The 18,628-nt window shown below is 36.6% G+C and overlaps 3 long non-coding RNA genes across 4 annotated transcripts in view; 1 reads left to right on the top strand and 2 right to left on the bottom strand.

Annotated features, from left to right (window-relative positions):
* Positions 1 to 10,524, top strand: part of LOC129348044 (uncharacterized) — a 17,534-nt gene extending 7,010 nt beyond the window's left edge. Inside the window, exon 3 of the long non-coding RNA XR_008600467.1 lies at positions 8,617 to 10,524. This is a non-coding gene — a long non-coding RNA (uncharacterized LOC129348044). The remainder of the gene's footprint in view (positions 1 to 8,616) is intronic.
* Positions 3,148 to 4,831, bottom strand: LOC129348045 (uncharacterized). Of its 2 annotated transcripts, none has more exons than XR_008600469.1 (2): positions 3,427 to 4,831; positions 3,148 to 3,363 (listed from the first exon to the last, which is right to left on the bottom strand). It is a non-coding gene; the product is annotated as an uncharacterized LOC129348045 (long non-coding RNA). The 2 variants fall into 2 exon arrangements; XR_008600468.1 differs by having other exon boundaries at positions 3,148 to 3,322.
* A 430-nt stretch (positions 10,525 to 10,954) lies between the features above and the next one.
* LOC129348043 (uncharacterized) lies at positions 10,955 to 15,845 on the bottom strand. The gene is made up of 4 exons (XR_008600466.1): positions 15,754 to 15,845; positions 15,028 to 15,128; positions 13,081 to 13,181; positions 10,955 to 11,357 (listed from the first exon to the last, which is right to left on the bottom strand). It is a non-coding gene; the product is annotated as an uncharacterized LOC129348043 (long non-coding RNA).
* Positions 15,846 to 18,628: the final 2,783 nt, after the last annotated feature.

Raw genomic sequence — 18,628 nt, 5'->3', positions numbered from 1 at the left:
TTTTTCGGCGCCAAAATTCATGATGATTTTTTTTTCAAAGAAAACCTTTCTGGAGTGTTTTTCATGGCCTTCTTTACATTATTTCATCATATGGCACGTTTTTACAACATGTTTGAAAAATGGCATTTTTTTTTCAACATAGTATAGTAAGGTGTTTTTTTTTGCGCCAAAATTCATGATGATTTTTTTTTCAAAGAAAACCTTTCTGGAGTGTTTTTCACGCCCTCCTTTACATTATTTCATATGGCACGTTTTTACAACATGTTTGAAAAATGGCATTTTTTTCGACATAGTATAGTAAGGCGTTTCTTTTGCGCCAAAATTCATGATGATTTTTTTTTCAAAGAAAACCTTTCTGGATTGTTTTTCACGGCCTCCTTTACATTATTTCATCATATGGCACCTTTTTACAACATGTTTGAAAAATGGCATTTTTTTTCGACATAGTATAGTAAGGCGGGCTGCACAGTGGTGTAGCGGTTAGCACTTTCGCCTTGCAGCAAGAAGGTCCCTGGTTCGCGTCCCGGCTTTCCCGGGATCTTTCTGCATGGAGTTTGCATGTTCTCCCTGTGCATGCGTGGGTTCTCTCCGGGTACTCCGGCTTCCTCCCACAGTCCAAAAATATGCTGAGGTTAATTGATTATTCTAAATTGCCCGTAGGTGTGAATGTGAGAGTGATTGTTTGTCTTTGTATGTGGACCTGCGACAGACTGGCGACCTGTCTTGGGTGTCCCCTGCCTTCGCCCGAGTCAGCTGGGATAGGCTCCAGCCCCCCCCGCGACCCTAGTGAGGATTAAGCGGTGTATAGATAATGGATGGATGGATGGATAGTATAGTAAGGCGTTTTTTTTGCGCCAAAATTCATGATGATTTTTTTTTCAAAGAAAACCTTTCTGGAGTGTTTTTCACGGCCTCCTTTACATTATTTCATCATATGGCACGTTTTTACAACATGTTTGAAAAATGGCGTTTTTTTTCGACATAGTATAGTAAGGCGTTTTTTTTGCGCCAAAATTCATGATGATTTTTTTTTCAAAGAAAACCTTTCTGGAGTGTTTTCCACACCCTCCTTTACATTATTTCATCATATGGCGCGTTTTTACAACATGTTTGAAAAATGGCATTTTTTTTCGACATAGTATAGTAAGGCGTTTCTTTTGCGCCAAAATTCATGATGATTTTTTTTTCAAAGAAAACCTTTCTGGAGTGTTTTTCACGCCCTCCTTTACATTATTTCATATGGCATGTTTTTACAACATGTTTGAAAAATGGCATTTTTTTTCGACATAGTATAGTAAGGCGTTTTTTGTGCGCCAAAATTCATGATGATTTTTTTTTTCAAAGAAAACCTTTCTGGAGTGTTTTTCACGCCCTCCTTTACATTATTTCATCATATGGCACGTTTTTACAACATGTTTGAAAAATGGCATTTTTTTTCGACATAGTATAGTAAGGCGTTTTTTTTGCGCCAAAATTCATGATGATTTTTTTTTTCAAAGAAAACCTTTCTGGAGTGTTTTTCACGCCCTCTGTTACATTATTTCATCATATGGCACGTTTTTACAACATCCTGAAAAATTGCATTTTTTTTCGACATAGTATAGTATGGCGTTTTTTCGGCGCCAAAATTCATGATGATTTTTTTTTCAAAGAAAACCTTTCTGGAGTGTTTTTCACGCCCTCCTTTACATTATTTCATATGGCATGTTTTTACAACATGTTTTAAAAGTGGCATTTTTTTTCGACATAGTATAGTAAGGTGTTTTTTGTGCGCCAAAATTCATGATGATTTTTTTTTTCAAAGAAAACCTTTCTGGAGTGTTTTTCACGGCCTTCTTTACATTATTTCATCATATGGCACGTTTTTACAACATGTTTGAAAAATGGCGTTTTTTTTCGACATAGTATAGTAAGGTGTTTTTTTGCGCCAAAATTCATGATGATTTTTTTTTTCAAAGAAAACCTTTCTGGAGTGTTTTTCACGTCCTCCTTTACATTATTTCATCATATGGTGCGTTTTTACAACATGTTGAAAAATCGCATTTTTTTTCGACATAGTATAGTAAGGCTTTTTTTGCGCCAAAATTCATGATGATTTGTTTTTCAAAGAAAACCTTTCTGGAGTGTTTTTCACGCCCTCCTTTACATTATTTCATCATATGGCACGTTTTTACAACATGTTTGAAAAATGGCATTTTTTTTCGACATAGTATAGTAAGGCGTTTTTTTTCGCCAAAATTCATGATGATTTTTTTTTCAAAGAAAACCTTTCTGGAGTGTTTTTCACGCCCTCCTTTACATTATTTCATCATATGGCATGTTATTTCATCATATGGCACGTATGTCAATATGTAAATGACAATTGCTCCCCTAAACTCCCTCAAGTCAGGTGCAGATTCTTTTTTTTTCTTCTCCCCCCCCCCAACAAACGTGTTTTATACAAGGATTTTATTTAAAAATGTCAAATTAAAGATATCAAGTTGAATTGTTAAGTTGAAAAGTTGAAAGTGGTATGTTCCACCCAAAACACTTGTACATATACCAAGAAGTCAGTGGATAGGAAATGTAGACTTAAAAGGATTGTTTAAAGGAATATTTAAACTGTTATTTTCATTATTTAATAATCTGTTATCAGTCAGAACCCTGGCAAACTTATTTTCATCAGTTTTTTTTTAGTGGAAATCACAAATAAAGGAGCTCTTGGTTTTTCCCGGTGTTACTGAGTCCAAAGCTGCTGTTTCAACACAGAACGTTCACATGCATCCACAAACCTCTCAGCACTCAAACACCCACAGACAGGAGGCTGGCTGGGCCAAGTCTCGGCGGCATCCTCAGACCCACGAGTCGGGGAGTCGCTGAACTTGTTGGTCCGGTTTGAAGGCCTCCCTGTGGTCCAGTAGAAGTTCACGTAGTCGGTGTTGCCTTTGAACCGCAGCGACTGGCCGCCATCAGGTGGACCGGCTCGTCCTCGTAGGGCTCCTCCTGTAGCCTTGAGGGAACCACAGGAACATTCAGTAGCTGTTAGAGTTCTTCCTGTCAGGCTCGTGGTAGAACGGCTCTGAAGAATCTTGTACTTGTCTTATCTGGAACAATCTAACAGCCTAAACTGTTAACAGCGGTGTAAAGAAGCAAACACACAGGCATAGATTAGGACTCAAACTAGATTTATTTTAGAAAACAAATCAGCTTAGAGGCATTTGTTCACACGTGGCTGAATAGGAGGCCGTCCAATCAGATTCGAGGTCTTCACTCTGTAGGTTGTTTGTTTGGTGAGACTCTTGGACCTCCATCAGCTGACATGGATGTTTGATGGTCTTCTTCTCTAGTGGCAGATGATTCATCCATGAATTCAGCAGCTACAGACTGAAATGAAGCTCATGCTGCCGTTATTGAATTCCTGTTCCAGATCAAATGTTCAGAGCTCACCTTGAATGCAGCCGTCTGCTGTCTGATAGTTTTTCTCACTGTAGTCTTCAATAAAGTCTTTTTCCTCATGTCAGGATGTGGTGAGACTCTTTCTCAGTCGCTGCAGACGTCCCTCATTGTGCATCTCCAGAGAAGAAACAGAAAAACTGCTCACTGCTTCAGCATCACAAACGCTCTCCAGCATTGAGAGTGTTTTAGGAATTCATTCATTGTGTTGTGAACTTTGAAGGAGCAGAAACTTTACAGCTGCCAAAGATATGAGCTCCAATTCTGGATGTTTTAGGAAATGAAGTTCATCAAATGAACACTTGATTTTTGCTGATAACTCATTAAATTACTGAAGAAATCTAACATAAAAACCTGTAAACTCTCAGGCAGCTTTTGTTAAAGTTTGTCTATAATTCTGTCATCATGTTCTGGAACCAGGACTCTGCAGAAGTTCCTTCAATCAGATACTTGTGTGTTTCTCTATTTAAGGCCTCAGGTTTGAACGTACAGCAGAGGATTAGAAAGGAGTGATTTTAATGTTTAAATCAGTCCAGTAAATGTTTAGAGTAAAAACAATTAAAATTTTGATTTAGATAGATTTGTGTCAGATAATATTGTAGAGTCTCACTTAAATATATCCAAATGAATTCAGTGTATTTACATTTTATAGAATAGTTTATTTCTTAATCTCAATACTGTAGGGTCTGACCCTAAATATTATAATAATGGTGTAAATTTAAATAAATAATATTGTAGTGCAGAGTCATAAACTTTAGTCAGCTAAACTTACATAATATCACTGCACAATCTTAACCTGAACATTCATATTACTGAGGAAAATTTCCATAAATCCTGATATTCTAGAGTCTTATCTGGAATATTTCTAACATTAATCTTTTTGTATTGTGCTGATAAACAACAATAACCTGACTTTCAGATAATATTTATTGTCTGTGATTGTGAGACTAAATTCCTCCACATTCTAGAACGTTACCTGCAACAGTTGTAGGAATAAATAAAAATAAAATCTGTTCATTTCCACATTATGCACATTTATTTATTCTTAATATCTCAGATTGAATGGTAGCTGGCAGTAAAACCAAACTCATCAGCTGGACTGAATTTCCCAAAATGGAAACATGGACAGAATTTAACACTCATGTATCCATGGCAACGCTAAAGTTTCTGCTTCTTACCAAAGTTCACAACAGAAGTAAAGACTTAACATCTGTAAACAAAACAAAAACGTATCGACAAAGTTTTCTGTTAGAGTTTGTGTTCTTCTAAGTTTAAATCCAAGATTTTAAATACTTTCATTTACTGCAAATGAATATCTACTCCAAATGTCTCACTAATAATCATTATCAGCCTTAAAAACCCACAAAACACCCCTCTATCCTCAACCACACTTAGTACAGTCCGGTTCCCCCTTCTATAAATCTACTTGGAATCGTCCACTTCCTGTTTGTCAAAGTGGCCTTCTACCTGGACAGGTTTTGTTGGAGCTCATGCAACAAACATTTTTGGGTAACTGCACTTTAATATGGATGGATGACACTGAATTAGAGTCTGTTTGAATGAGACTGAGTTAAGATGTGTAGCTCTGTCATTAAATAGTAAATTATTTCTCAGAATTCACAGAGAAAAGTCTGAAATGTTTGCTAGGTTAGCGTCCCACGTTCTTTGGCTCAGCTAAAGCTAACTCTCTCCAACTTTTGGATCTCTTGAGTTGCTTGTTGTTAAAATATCTTGCTAGAGGTGCTAAAGCTCAGAAAGTCTGAGATATTTGTTCAAAATAAGCTCATTCTCAGGTCTTATCTGAACTGTCCTCTTTTGTTTGAACTTTCCCTAAACTTAAGAGTTAATGACAGAGCAGCACATCCAGACTCAGTCTCATTTATGTGGAGATTAAACTTCAGTGTCATTCATTGATGTTAAAGTGCAGTTTTTCAAATGTTTGTTGCACATGCTCCCGACCAAACCAGTCCAAGTGGAAGACGATGTGAAGAGAAAGGTCCAGAGGATGAATATCACACATTTACATTGGAAATAAATGTCCTTTAATTAGACATTGTCATGCAAAAGTTGGATTTCCCTTTAATGATGTTCAAATCTTTGAGTGTTCTGCTGATGATGGTTTCTAAATGTTTTTTGACACTCGGCCCCAAAGATTAAAACCTTCTACGGCTCACAAGCTGCAACAATTCACACATTATCAACTATCTTTCTGACTAAACTAAGATAAAAACGGAAAAACTGCCTGATTCCTGCATCATGAATGTCAATCTTTTTGGTTTTTATGCCAGTAAACTGAATATATTTGGGTTTGACATTTTATAAACCAAAACAAGAAGTGAATTACTGGAGAAAACAATCAACAGATTAATGGACAAAAAAAATGTGTTTTCCAACATATATGTCTGAATTACTCCAATATTACAAGATACACCTACTAATCGACAATTAAAATAAGTTTCTCCACCAAAACTAATAAACATGAGGTCAAATAGAAGGAAGAGTTTTAAATACTGCAGTCCCATGATGACAAGAATAAAGTTTGTCAACAAAAACTAAATCTGCTGGTGGATTCCATTAAAGTCCTAATAAAGGATAATAAAGTGTGATACTAAAGGTTTGTGGTGCTAAAAAATCTCCAAGTAAAGATATGAAGTTGAACATCTGGATGGAGGTTGATAAAAGTTGATCTCCCTTCATTTCTTCTGGAGTCGACTCCATGGATTTCATGGATGGTGGTTAAAGACCTGCTCTTCTAGTCATCTTCCTTCTAGTCGCTGTAAAAAGTCAGTCCATCCTGGGCGACTTCAACACCTCTTCATGACAACTTGTTCTGCCTCCGACCTGGTGGAAACTCCAGAAACTCGGGAAAACCCGTCGAGACTCGAAGGACTCGTGGAGACTCGAAGAACTCGTCGGGCGGGGGAAGGTGTGGTGGGTGGTGGTGGGAGGTGGGGGAGTAGAGGGGGGAGGCCGCCACCCACCTCCCCGCCTACTCTCCGCCCTGACTCCACCCAGACTCCGCCTTGGCTCCACCCATGTGGTGACTTCAGCAACTACGATGACAAAGGGACGACGAAATTATGTTATTTTATCTGATCTGTAGCTCAGTGAGTTAAGGATTTGCCTATGGAGCTGCAGGTCGCTGGTTCAAGACCAGACACTTCTTAAGTTTTCTCAAAATCCTGACAAAGACAAAGAAAGAAAACTGCCGCTGGCGGGTCTCGAACCTGCGACCCTCCACTTGGGAGTCCTCTTCTTATCCTCTTGAGCTATTCGCTCAGATACAAATTCTTCTTTTTTTTGCGCATTTATCATCTATTTTTTGTCGTTTTCAAGTTTTTTTTTAATTCGAGTCTCAACTCGACCGTTTTTCTCAGGAGGTTGGACTTCAGCCTTAGTGCTGGAGGGTGGAACCCTCAGTTCTAAGACTTTTCAAAGCCTCCACACCTCCCGAGTCCTCAGGACCTGAGCTTTCACACAGTCTAAGGGCTGAAATTTTCTAAGTCCCACAGTAGTTCTCTGTTAGATTGAACTTTCAGACAGTCCAAGGACTGATATCTTCTGAGTTCCTGAGTAGTTCTCTGTTAGTTTGAGCTTTTCGACAGTCTGAGGGCTGAAAACCTTAAAGTTCTTGAGTAGTTCTCTGTCAGTTTGAACCTTTAGACAGTCTGAGGGCTGAAGTTTTAAAAGTTTCTCAGTACTTCTCTGTTAGTTTGAACTTTCTGGTTAACAGAAGCCTTAAAACTTGTGACCATTAGTCTTGATTTCACATTTAGACCATCAATCTGAGTTCTTCTCAGACCTTAACCTGTGGGTTTTTTAGAAATCCTGAACAAACTTTGATTCTCTTCACTGAACAGTGAAATTTGTGGAGATCAGAAGGTAACATTAGTTTGATCAATGACTTCAACTACTAGTAGACTTTATCTGAAAAGCAGTTTTCTTAAATGAGTTCTTAGTAAATCTGTCCACAATCAAACCAAGAACATAGAAAGAGGAAACGTTTCAAGAAACAACTTGATGTTTTCATTTCAGACTAGAAAACACTTTAAGACTTTACCTGTTTTTGCTGTTTTTGATCATTTTATTGTTTCTTCTGTTTAATTTGATCTTCTAAAGTCTAACTGGTGTCTTTTCAAATGTTTTGTCTTTAGTTTGATTCTTCTTTAATATTTAGTTTTGCTCTTTTCTCATCTTTTGTTCTTTTCTGTCTGATTTGATTTCCAAATGTTTTGTCTTTTTAATGTTTAATTGTTGCTTTTTTCAAATGTTTTATCAGCTTGTTTGAAAAATTTCCTTTCTTTCCCAATGTTTAATTTTTCGATTAAATCTTTAAAGTTTTTTTTAAATGTTTTATCACCTTTTAATGTTTAATTTTCTTTTTAAATGCTTGATTGTATTTTCTGTTTAATTCCTATTTAAAGTTTTATTGTCTTTAAGATTTAATTTTCTAAACATTTAATTTTTTAATTAAATGTTTTGTCTTTTTAAAGGTTTAATAATCTAATGTTTTGTATTTTTTTAAATGTTTAATATTCTTCTTGTTTAATTGTATTTTTTAAATGTTTAATTATCTACAATATTTCATCTTTAATGTTTAATATTATTTTTAAAAATTGTTTGATTTCATAATTACATTTTGTATCTTCTGTTTAATTATTTAATTAAATATTTTGTCTGTTTAATATAATTTAATTGTATTTAATGTTTAATTTTCTTTTTAAAAGTTTTGTTGTATTAAATGTTTTCCTTTAATTGTTTTAATGTAGTTTATTTCTTTAATCTTTTTTCTGTCAAGATTTTAACCCCACCCTTAAAGATGAAACAAACCCTTAAATCACAATGAAAATATTTCTGTTGTCACAATCACAAGTTAGTCAATTATTCAGTTTATCCATTCAGCTTTATTTGTTTAGCATCTTTCACACAGATCACAAAACTAAACAAGCAAAGACAAAAAAACTATGCTAAAACTCAAAAACATTAAAAAAAGATTTAACATCGTAATAAAATATGTTTTGTCCAGGGGATGGAGGGAGTTTATTGAAGTCTTCTTGGGCTCACATGGCAAATCATTTAAAATATAAACTTGATATTCAGTCTAAGGAAACTGCAGAGTGACAGAAGAACCAACAATATCTCCTGTTTTCTCCTTTAATGAGTCGACTCTTCTTGTGCTTTCAGACCAAAGAACTACAGACTCTTCACAACCTGCTCAAACTCTTGGTACAGGACCTCACCACACGGGTCAAGAAGGTTTCCTGCTCATTTCTACTTCAAAGCTCACCTTCTCCTGCTCAAACTGCTGACAAATGTTTCTGCTTCTCTAAAGTCTGCTCTCCAGAACTTCCTAAAAACTCTCAGAGTCTCTTCTGCTGCAGGTTGCTTTGTAGAACTGTTCCAGAAAACCTCACTAAACCACATGGAGGGGCCTCAAGATAGTCGTCCAAATGAAACCGTACAAAAACCAAACTAGCACAACCCAAACACTAAAGTCTCCTGCAGCCTACCAGAGAACCTCTGAGAACAGAGAATCAGGACAGGAACTCTTACCTTCTGGACAACCAACGCTGGTTCACAAACAAGAATACAGAATGTGTCTGACCAAAAACCTCTAAAGACTCACTACAGCCAAGATAAAGACACAACTCAGCTGTACCAAATCCACTAATCACTGCACACATTAGCACCATGTGCTAACTGTGGCTAAAGAACCACATTTACCAAGACAACTATCCAGTACAAAGCCCTGAAACACACCAAGAAACACATTAAAGACAATTTTACTGCTGGAAGCTGCAAGCCAACACCTAAAGAACAAACTAAAGCAATGGAGCCGAACCCGGTTCAGTGGTGAAGCGAAGCAGAGGAAATGTTTGTCTGCAGCTAAATAAAGCAGGAAGACACTGAGCTGCTCAGGTGTTCCTGATAACACCAAGCAGCCACCTGGACAGCCAATAGGAACACAGCTTACTGGAAGTCCAGAGGGCTGGCTTAGTGAAGTAAATTTAGTTTAAAGTTGAAGCAGAAAGTTAACAAAGAAAGTTGAAAACCACCTTCTGATCCCTGAAATCTCTGAGTTTTCACACAAAGAACACCTGAACATGTCAAACTGGTTCCATAGTAGAACCCTCATTGTAAAAACGTCATAGTATGGTGTGTTGCTCAAAAAAACATTAGGACCCGGCTGTCTAGGGTCGCCGAGGAGCAACACAAAAACAGGACAAACGCTGGTTTCCAGGGGGTTAGGAGGCTATTTATTTGAAAGAGTAAGTTTACAACAACACAACATGTGAGCAAAAAAATCACAAAGTCTGTCTTCAGCTGAAAATATTAGTTATTTATATATATTTATATTAGTTTATTGTCCAAACTTTTCAGGAAGTAGATGAAGAATAATTAAAGCTCTCATGTAGAAGTCCAACTTATTTTGGATCCTTGTGGAGAGTTTAATCTTAGAGTTTGTAAAGCTGTTGAGTTTTTAGAGTCACATGGATTGTTTCGACATTTAATAACCGAGTCCTGAAATAAAATTACAGTTGTGGATTTCTGTCATTTAGTCTGGACTAAACAAATAACAGCAGCATAAATCTCAAACGTCATTATGAGGAGTCTGGATTGAGGTTTCTCACTTGATAATGATCAAAACATGAAATTTAGGTTGGTTTAAAGGAATATTCCACCTTAAATCTTTCAATGTAGACCAAAAAATCTTGGTGTAAAGGAGTATTCCACCTTAAATGTAGACCTAAAGGATGGTTTGGAGTAATATTCTATTCTAAAATCTTCCAATGTAGACCTAAAAGGTTTATCTGATGGACTATTCAGGAACATTTACGGTACTTAAAAGGTTGGTTTAATGGTATATTCCCAGAAGAATCCTTGAACATTGGGCTTAATGGTATATTCCACCCAAAATACCAAGAAGTCAGTGTAAAGGAAACGTAGACCTAAAAGGATTGTTTAAAGGAACATTTAAACTGTTATTTTCATTATTTAATAATCTGTTATCAGTCAGAACCCTGGCAAACTTATTTTCATCAGTTTTTTTAGTGGAAGTCACAAATAAAGGAGCTCTTGGTTTTTCCCAGCGTTACTGAGTCCAAAGCTGCTGTTTCAACACAGAACGTTCACATCCATCCACAAACCTCTCAGCACTCAAACACCCACAGACAGGAGGCCGGCTGGACCGAGGCTCGGCGGCATCCTCAGACCCACGAGTCGGGGAGTCGCTGAACTCGTTGGTCCGGTTTGAAGGCCTCCCTGTGGTCCAGTAGAAGTCCACGTAGTCGGTGTTGCCTTTGAACACAGCGACTGGCCGCCATCAGGTGGACCGGCTCGTCCTCGTAGGGCTCCTCCTGTAGCCTTGAGGGAACCACAGGAACATTCAGTAGCTGTGGAGTTCTTCCTGTCAGGCTCGTGGTAGAACGGCTCTGAAGTATCTTGTACTTGTCTTATCTGGAACAATCTAACAGCCTAAACTGTTAACAGCCATGTAAAGAAGCAATCACACAGGCATAGATTAGGACTCAAACTAGATTTATTTTAGAAAACAAATCAGCTTAGAGGCATTTGTTCACACGTGGCTGAATAGGAGGCCGTCCAATCAGATTTGAGGTCTTCACTCTGTAGGTTGTTTGTTTGGTGAGACTCTTGGACCTCCATCAGCTGACATGGATGTTTGATGGTCTTCCTCTCTAGTGCCAGATGATTCATCCATGAATTCAGCAGCTACAGACTGAAATGAAGCTCATGCTGCCGTTATTGAATTCCTGTTCCAGATCAAATGTTCAGAGCTCACCTTGAATGCAGCCGTCTGCTGTCTGATAGTTTTTCTCATTGTAGTCTTCAATAAAGTCTTTTTCCTCATGTCAGGATGTGGTGAGACTCTTTCTCAGTCACTGCAGACGTCCCTCATTGTGCATCTCCAGAGAAGAAACTGAAAAAGTGGTCACTGCTTCAGCATCACAAACGCTCTCCAACATTGAGAGTGTTTTAGGAATTCATTCATTGTGTTGTGAACTTTGAAGGAGCAGAAACTTTACAGCTGCCAAAGATATGAGCTCCAATTCTGGATGTTTTAGGAAATGAAGTTCATCAAATGAACACTTGATTTTTGCTGATAACTCTCATTAAATTACTGAAGAAATCCAACATAAAAACCTGTAAACTCTCAGGCAGCTTTTGTTAAAGTTTGTCTATAATTCTATCATCATGTTCTGGAACCAGGACTCTACAGAAGTTCCTTCAATCAGATACTTGTGTGTTTCTATTTAAGGCCTCAGGTTTGAACGTACAGCAGAAGATTAGAAAGGAGTGATTTTAATGTTTAAATCAGTAAATGTTTGGCGTAAAAATGATTAAAGTTTTGATTTAGATAGATTTGTGTCAAATAATATTGTAGAGTCTCACTTAAATATATCCAAATGAGTTCAGTGTATTTACATTTTATAGAATATTTGATTTCTTAATCTCAATACTGTAGGGTCTGACCCTAAATATTATAATAATGATGTCAATTTAAATACATAATATTTTAGTGCAGAGTCATAAACTTTAATCAGCTAAACTTACATAATAAATATCACTGTACAATCTTAACCTGAACATTCATATCATTGAGGTAAATTTACATAAATCCTGATATTCTAGAGCCTTAACTGGAATATTTCTAACATTAATCTTTTTGTATTGTGCTGATAAACAACAATAACCCGACTTTCAGATAATATTCTCTGTGATTGTGAGACTAAATTCCACCACATTCTGGAACTTTACCAGCAGCTGTAGGTATAAATAAAAATAAAATCTGTTCATTTCCACATTATGCACATTTATTTATTCTTAATATCTCAGACTGAATGGTTGCTGTCAGTAAAAACAAACTCATCTGCTGGACTGAATTTCCCAAAATGGAAACATGGACAGAATTTAACACTCATGTATCCATGGCAACGCTAAAGTTTCTGCTTCTTACCAAAGTTCACAACACAAGTAAAGATTTTAATGTAAAACTTCAGGGATGACTGCTGACCATAAGTATTCTGATCAATACTTCATGATCAATATCAGGACAGATGTTACAACTCCAGCTGTTCCATTAGACTGCAGTTATTAACAGAGAAATTAAAACATCACATTCCTCATAAAAACTAGATGGACTTTCATAAAATAAAGTGTTGGTGAATAAACAGTGTAAAAAGTGCAAAGCAGCTCCATTAAATCAGGAGATGTGAGACTTCCACAGCATGGATCACCATCTGCTGTGTTGATTCATAGCTGAATGTCAGAATGAACTGAGCTAGAAAAGCTGCTTTGAGCTGCAACATTACGGTCTGACAATCCAACACCATCACAGTTTTCATCTGGTTGTTTTGCTCCAACATGCTGTGAAGTTCAGTTTTTACCTGAATCAATACAGAGATTCTATTTCCAACCAAGACTGGAATAAAAATTAGAATGTTATGAGGTTATTAATGCAACTAAATCCTTTCAGATGGAAGGATTTACTTCTAAGTTCTAATTCAAGTTTCAGTTGGAGCTCATTGCATTCACAAAGAAAAACAGCGAAACCTTCATAGCAACATTTAATAAACCTAAAGCTTCCCTGTTGGCTCATTGGTGGAGTTTGTTACTGAGCATCTGAACCTTAAATCCAGTGAGACGACCATCTTCAGTCGAGGCCAGTCAGAGAACTTCAAGACCTTCCATCAGCTGGACCAGATGTGGCATCATCTCCCTCTGAACATCTGGATGACAGGAGAAAAGACAGAAATCAAACACAGATCACAGAAATACTATTTATTCACTTTCATCATTTTATAAAAGTAGCATGAACTTTATTAAAACTCGACATCAGTAATGAAAGTAAATGTTTTTTATCTCGTGTTGAAGCTAAATTTAAAGTCAATTTTAATGACAGTTTATCCTGAGAGGAGTGAGAATGGAGCTTTTCTTTCCTTTTTACAATATTCCTTCAAAATATTCTGTTTATTATTGGCTTTAGAAGCATTTTTCTTTACTTATTTATTTTTAGATACCTCAGACTGATACACTTTGCTGGTTTGCAGATAATTTCATGTACAATGACAATAAAGATCTTCTATTATAACATATTTTGCTAAAACTAGAACTGCAAACCTTCTCAACCATCTCTCAGTCTGCAAAATTCCAACTGCAACAAAGAATTATGTGATGCACTTATTATTATAATCTTCACTGAACCAGCCCTGGAATTAATAAAAATCTGTATATGGATATGATTTTCTCTGATGGAACCACTATGGAAGCTGTAGTAATTATTAACTATCCTTTCAAGGGAAAGATTAGGTCTTCTTCAGGTGGATAAAAAAATGCTCTCCCTTAAAAAACAAAAAACTGCATACAATAAAGTAAATCTCTTCTGCACTGCACACATACTACACTTTTGTATAACTCTGGATGTCAGAGTAAAGGCAGACAGATCCACCGATCAGCCACAACATTCTGACCACTGACAGCTGAAGAGAACAACATCCATCATCTTGTCCTAATGCAACGTTCTGCTGGGAAACCTTGACGTTCATGTGGATGTTTGACATGTACCACCACCTAAACACTGCAGGACAAACAACCCCCTAGTCTCCATGGCAACAGCAGTCCTTGATGCCAGCTGCCACCCTCAGCAGGACAAATTAAAACTGCTCAGGAGTGGTCTGAGGAACACGACAGAGCTAAGCTGTTCACCTGGGTTCCACACTCTCCACATCCAGATCTGATGGAGCATCTGTGGGATGGTCCAGGATCAGCCTGGTCTAGGTAGGACCCACCCTGCAACCCACAGGACCCACAGAATCCACAGGACATCCCCAGAGGTTCTGATGAACCACTGGGTCAGAGGAGTTTTAGCAGCATAAAGGGACCAACACAGTATTAGTCAGGTGGTCAGAATGTTATACTGTTATATTGTCATGCTGATTATATGATCAGTAAATGTTACCATCAATTATAACGTCCACATTGATCAGGAAAAAAAAACTATCAGTTCATTCAGAAACTGTGGGGTTAAACCTAAAAACACAGACCTCAACAGCAGTTTGTTTCAAAGCAGAACACCAGCCGGTTTTCACTAAAGAAGCTTTCAAAGCAACAATTAAATGACAGTTTTGTTCTCATTAAGTTCAGAGTCAGCCAAAATAATGTATACACACATCAGGAAAAGAAAAACTTTCATAAATATTTAATTTGTATAAGTACTTCTACACATATAGATTCCTCTTTCTAAGTTTGATCAAATCACGACAACTCTGTGTCCTGTTGTACAATGTTTTCCCAACAGATGGCGCTACCCTCATGAATGGAGCATCAACAAGTGACGTCTACAACAGAACAGAAATGTCTGGAAGCCAGTGGCCACCACTTTGAGCACCTCTTGTAATTGTAGAGGCCAAAGATAACTTTTATTAATCTTGTGATGTCTGAATAAATTTGGTATTGAAATATTTATGCAAGTTTTTCTTTTCCTGATGTCTGTAAACATTATTTTTGGCTGACTCTGTATAATGGGTTTCTGACAGGTCACCAGGCAACATCTTTTTATAATAATGACAAACATACCTGCATTCTACAGGAGTGATTTTCCTCATGTGCAGGTAAAGATGTGGGAGGAGCTTAGAGATGACAGGAGCAGGAGTCATCCTCACTAATTCAGCTTCCACCTAGAAACAGAAAGACCACAAACAAACACAATGATATACTCTCAAACGTTCAACCTCACAGCCTCAAAATATCTGTTTAGGAAGTGTTGTGTTTCTAAATTCTGCTGAAAGCATTGACAGACATTCTCTTACAAGGTTGTGTAAAAAGCAGCCTGTCTGGTGGCTGGTTGTTAGTTTATTCACTATTAATGTCATTTTATATACTGGATTGAACTCGAGCAGTGGAAGAGAGAAGGAATTTAATGAAATTATGGAGATTCAGAGAGGTAATGTTGCGCAATGTTAAGTTAAGCGTGGTTTAATTCAAACCAGCTGAATGTTAAACTTCAGTGCAGCTGAACGGGTTTCAGTTAACCTTAAACCTTTAAAAGCTAAAATACACAGCAGAGAAATACAGGTTGAGAAGGTCATTCTAATAATGAGGACAGGTGCGGCAGCAAGTAACACAGGTGTTCAGCGGTAAGTTAGCCACCTGTGTTAATTAGCCCGCTAGCTAACTTAGCCGCTTAGCTAGCTAACGCGTCCGGACCAACTGCTCAAACACGACAAAACACAACCCTTCACAAGTCGCTGACTTAACGTACAACAAAACAACGCTACTGGTTAGAAGTATTTATCTTCTTACCGTGTTTTACTCCAAAACAAGGTCAACAGCAGCCAGAGATGCTACCAGATGTGCCGACCATAGATATACATAGAAAACTAGATACGCTAGCTATGGTCTGACCAATCACTGCTCTCTGGCTCCGCCCTCTGAGAATCTTGTTGTCGTTTGGCTCGACACTTCCTGATGACCACTTCCGGTCTCAGGAAATGAAAAAAGTGACATGTTTTATGTTCTGTCTCTTACTGATTTTACTTTCTTGTTATTCTAAATATAAAACGAAAATCAAAGCATTTATTTAAAAAAAATCGTATCTGCCTTTTTGATCATGAAAAGGAAAAACGCCTTGTATTTCAATTTTAATTTTTGTATTTTAAAACGAAAATCAAATAACCACTCGTTTTTTGTTTTTCAATACCCGTTTCAGAACGGAAAATCCAATTACCAGATCCGTACACGGACCCAAACAAGATGTCCTTATGCGTCTGTGCCACCTTTGTTAATAATGAACTCTGATGGATGTTTTTCCAATTTAAAATCTCCTCATAAGGAGATTGAAGGTTTGGAGGAGGCACAAGGTGAAGGGCTCTTACCCAGAAGACTGAGGTTTATATCCTGTGTTGGATGTTTTTTTTTTTTTGTTTTTTTTTTTGCATTTAGATTTGTTGTATTTTCTGACTTAAGTCTCATTTAATTCACTTTTTGGTTAATTTAGACACCAAATCTACTCGGTTTGGTTCAGGAAAAGATCCCACTTTGGGTTAAAAGACATCTTTTAACAACATTAATACCTTCGCATTATGAAAATGTTGACACCAGCTGAAAGTGTGTAGACTCTCAGCATCTGTTTCTGACATCTACAGTCTTCTATAGGTCTGTTGAACTACACCAAGGGTGTCAAACTCACCTTAGTTCAGGGGCCACATTCAGCCCAATTTGAGCTCAAGTGGACCACACCAGTACAATCACAACATAATAACCTATAAATAATGACAACTCCAATTTTTTTAGTTTTAGTGTAAAAAAGTACATTCTGAAAATGTTCACATTTAATGAACTGAACTGAATGTTCTTTTAACAAAACATTACGAATAACCTGAAATTTCTTAAGAAAAATAAATTCAATTTCAACAATTTTATGCCTCAGTTTGTCATTCACACATTACAACTTACAGATCACAGAATGTCTACAAAGAAATAAAACATTTAGTCATCTGGAATTGAATGATGTAGTGTTTTACCTTATGATCAAAACGACAAAAGTCAGACAAAACAAACAAAACAAAAACAAGACAAAATATAACAAAAATGATCAACAAAATGACAAAAATTTAGACAAACAACACAAAACAGAGACAAAAAATTTGACTAAAAAGTTAAAGCGACAAAATAGACAAATGAGACAAAAAAAATGACATAAGTGAGAAACAAAATGACAAAAAAATAGACAAACAACAAATAAAGGAAAATGCAAAACAACAAAAATAAGTGAGTGAATCAGCCTCCTTCTTGAACTGTGATGACCTGTAATTGACTCAACCAAAGAAAGTAACATATTTATCGTCAACTGTTTGGATCAAAGAAGCATCATTAAAAATAATTCTGATAACAGTAAAATGGAAACTAAATGCTGCTTTATAGGAAGCTAAAGAGAGACAGGATCAGCTCCAGAAAAAGGACAAATCCGCCCAACATTTGCAACAATACAAATATCCAAACGTGCAGCCGTGCAGCTCAGCGAGACTCCCCAGCATGTTGTCTGGTTCGCTCCATATGTCAGTTTAAGGGCAGTAATCTTCTGGAAAACAGCCTAATATTGTTGGTGGCTTTTCCATGTTTGAACAGACGTTTGCCCAGAAGTCTGAGGCAAAGGGAGAAAGCTCAAAGCCAAGAAGACAAACCAGCCTTGGACTTCACCTGAGTCAGTCCCATATTGGTTCAGCCTCACCTGAAGCTGCACCAGAATCACCGTCCAGACGGGAAAGAATGGGAACACATATTTGATTTATCACAGACATATTGTTTTGCTCTTATTGCCTGAAACACTCAAAACACTTCAAATTTTTGGAGGCTATCCAGACTATTTGGTATATTCAGACCATGCAGCACTGCAAGAAATGAAAGTACATCAATTTTGACATTTAACATTTAAAAAAGAACAATAACAAAATCATATTTTAATTTAAAATGACAGTTTTCTGTTATAAAAATTTCACTAACAGGAGCTTTATGTTGTCACTCTTTAACTGTCTGCATGTTATTGCATTTGTACACATTTTACACTCTAAAAAATGTTTGTGCTAAAACAACAATAGAAAAATTGACGCAACTGTTGCAATAACTCCTTTTGAGTCATGACAGCTTCTAATGAAATTATGTTCAATCAACAAACTACAATGAGTTTGTGAAATTTAATTTTCCTCTACAATCCAATCAAACGGTAACTATAATTACCACTCATGACTATGAAGAAAAATGAAGTTATCAAGCCAATTTAAACTTAGTATTGAATCAACTAAAAAAAAAAAGCTGAGTTTAGATTACACACAAAATTAAGTTTACACATTTACCAACAATATTATGTCAACCAATCCATCAAAAGAATGTTTGCAAGTTGAAATGTGTATTTAAATAAGTAAATTTATTTTATTCTCTTTTTTATTGCAACCATGCATTTATTGAAGTGGCAGGAAGATTAAATCATTTTATTTTTTTGTTAAAGTTTCACTTGCTTTTTCACAGTGGTGTTAATTAAAGTTTTGATATAATAACAGCAGCACAAATGGCAATTAATGGTTTATACACTGCTAGACAATGGAGGTTCTGACTAAATATTAGGAAAAATAATTGGTTCATGGGATGTTTAACTAGTTTCAGTACTAACAGCTGCTGTATT

Source organism: Amphiprion ocellaris, chromosome 22, assembly GCF_022539595.1.
Source record: "Amphiprion ocellaris isolate individual 3 ecotype Okinawa chromosome 22, ASM2253959v1, whole genome shotgun sequence".
Taxonomy (NCBI): Eukaryota; Metazoa; Chordata; class Actinopteri; family Pomacentridae; genus Amphiprion; species Amphiprion ocellaris.
This window is presented reverse-complemented; position numbering and strand designations above follow the sequence as displayed.